Source organism: Periplaneta americana, chromosome 5 (assembly GCF_040183065.1).
Source record: "Periplaneta americana isolate PAMFEO1 chromosome 5, P.americana_PAMFEO1_priV1, whole genome shotgun sequence".
In the NCBI taxonomy this organism is placed as follows: domain Eukaryota; kingdom Metazoa; phylum Arthropoda; class Insecta; order Blattodea; family Blattidae; genus Periplaneta; species Periplaneta americana.
In genome coordinates, this window is record NC_091121.1 from 82,141,683 (window position 1) to 82,144,594 (window position 2,912).

The 2,912-nt window shown below is 34.0% G+C and overlaps 1 long non-coding RNA gene across 1 annotated transcript; it reads right to left on the bottom strand.

The window, feature by feature from the left end:
- Window positions 1-10: 10 nt before the first annotated feature.
- LOC138700515 (uncharacterized) lies at window positions 11-2,073 on the bottom strand. The gene is made up of 2 exons (XR_011332371.1): window positions 1,910-2,073; window positions 11-237 (listed from the first exon to the last, which is right to left on the bottom strand). It is a non-coding gene; the product is annotated as an uncharacterized lncRNA (long non-coding RNA).
- Window positions 2,074-2,912: the final 839 nt, after the last annotated feature.

Consider the following 2,912-nt stretch of genomic DNA (forward strand, 5'->3'; position numbering starts at 1 on the left):
AAGCAAAATGTAACTTCTGTGTTGTCTTTATTACTGTTAGTACATACAGCTCAGTCGGATTTCACATCCGAACCCTTAACCATGTCAACCTCCATAATCTCACTTGCCACAGTGCTGTTTCTTGGGAGGTGCCTCCTTTTCCTTCTCACCTTTAATCTTCTCAATGATTTCTTTTATATCAGCGTCTTCATATTGTACGCAGACGCACACCAACAACACCACCACGAAACAAATAATCTGCAAGAAAATTCGAGAAATGTTATCTAGTTATTAGAGATGAACAACGATCGAGAAAGCGAGACTAACAGCGCCCGCAAAGCCGAAAACCCGCACGACAGTGTTGTATACGTCGCGTCGTTGACGTAAAGACTGCTTGCGAGTGTTTCGAGACGTCGAGATTGATCACTCCCGAAGTCCCGAACGTCAAGCAGCCTTGAATCGCCACAGTTGTTTATACCTGAATGAACTTTTATCTACATTGGTAACTTTTATATATGTATAAACAATCAAGTAACATCTCTACGTTTCAGTGTATAATAATCCGTTCCCCACTCTTTATTTAATGACTAGGCCCATATGAAAAGGCTAGGAATTTAATTGTCACATGTTTAAAATCAAGTGTGCAATCTCAAGTAAAAGGATATTAATGTTATGTTTTGTGTTTCTTAGAAATGCAAATTTATTTGAGAATTGTTTTTTTTTTTCTATTTATATAACCATAGATAATATCATATAATAGAACCAGAACATTTTGATAACTGAGATACTATTCTGTTTTGCCTTTTTGTCTCATTTAAACATTTATAATATTATTTATTTCAATGATGTATGTTATTCAAAGTTACGAAATATTTCCACACCGACCAAATGCTATTTCGAGAATGATGAGCGAGACTCGAAGCGCACTAGAATGACGAGACGAGACTCGAAAGACAAATGCAACGAACACAGCGAGCGAGAGCGGCAGTTAGTTTTGTTCATCTCTACTAGTTATGCTGTGGATGCAGTGAGATATAACATCGTTATAAAAATTAACTAATGCACACAACTGTCTGTCAGAGTAGTGAATCTCTCATTTTTTGGCTATGCATTCTATTCGTATTCATTCTAGAGAACGAAGACAAACTTCTTTACCGAAAATACAATGTAAGTAATATAAATAATACTTGTATGTGTAATTATTATTGCATCTACATCATTTATAGTATTTTCGTATATTGCGTTTTAATTGGTTATTGAACGACGGTGTATCAACTACCATGTTATTTACCGTCGATGGTATTGGTGATAGCCGAGACTTCACCATGGATTATCTGAAATTTGCCGTACAGTTCGAAAAAGAAATCTGAAAAACTCAACCAGCTAATCAGCCCAAGCGGAAAACAAACGCCCGAGCGCAACTACGTATCACCAGGCAAGATCCTCAGCCGACTGATCTATGAGGGTGGCTATATTGCATTTTCAGGGAATAACTTTAAGATTACATTGAATTGAAAATACAAGTATTGCCGGTTGATTTAATTATTATTGGTAAGTGATTGATTGCATATAAAATTTAGCCTAATTCAGACTAAAAATTATTATTGGTAAGTGACTGATTGCATATAAAATTTAGCCTAATTCAGACTAAAAATGTTAATTATTATCGGTAAGTGACTGATTGCATATAAAATTTAACCTAATTCAGACTAAAAATGTTAATTATTATTGTTAAGTGACTGATTGCATATAAAATTTACCCTAATTCAGACTAAAAATGAATTCTCAGATTGTAAACTAAATTATACCGCAAATACCATAGCTCTTTGACCATGTAGTTTTGCGCTGATTTTAAACAATGCTAAGATATTGCATAAAAAGAGAAACTTGCCCATCCCCTTTGGAATGAGCATGCATATCTTGCTCTTACCAAGAATCAAAACCGAATTCCCTGAAATTATGGTGGCAAATATTAGCACTTGGATTGTAATGTGAGACGTGAATAATAAAATGAACGATGAAAAATTATATAAGAACAAATTCTTGTGTCGGTATACTTATCAATGCCTTATTTATTTTGTAACGTATTGGAATCACGACTCTGAAGTGATTGGGAACCCAAACGCTCTGGATTTATATATGAATGCTGTCGAAACTCCACTTGACTCAACGAGTCGCAGGTCATAAAAATCACACAGAGAAGATTCATTATTATCTGCCCATGAAATTGATCGTTTGTCTCTGTGGGGTGTATGTCCATTAGTATGAAACTTTGTGGATACGTTACTGCAGCTTTTGAAGTTTTTAAAAAATTGATGGTATTTGCTACCGTGTTGAGATATTTTTGTAGAATTTATTATTATTATTAATAATATTATTAATTAATTGTCTCACAATAAAATTTAAAATGAAAAATTATGTGAAGAGCTTTCAAACAAAATAGATTATTCAGTAACAAAAAAGAGGTCTAGTAGGGGAAAGTAGCCTAAATCGTAGCGGCGCCGAAATCGTACCACTATTAATATTGAGGAAAGTACTGCATGCAGGGACCATCTGGGGAATTTTTCATGAAATACAAATAGAAACTACCACTCGTTCAGTTTCCCGCCTTTCACCCAAGACGACAGCTGTAATAAATTGTAAGTAGTAGTAAGTTCTGATTCCTCATATAAGATTTTGTTACTCTTTCGTAAGCTTTTATTGAAACATTGAGTTAATTTAATGCATGTCTTTTATTACATCTAACATATAAGATAGTTTGTATTATTTAAAGGTTAAAAATAGTCACTGTAACAGCTTTGTTTAAGTTATAATCTGAATAGTTTGCTAGGAGTGCTAGTTTCCTATATCGTACCCTTAAAAGGTTGCTCTTATCGTACCAGCAAGATTTTGGCAATATGAACAATTAACGTTAGGTGCATAATATTTTTAAA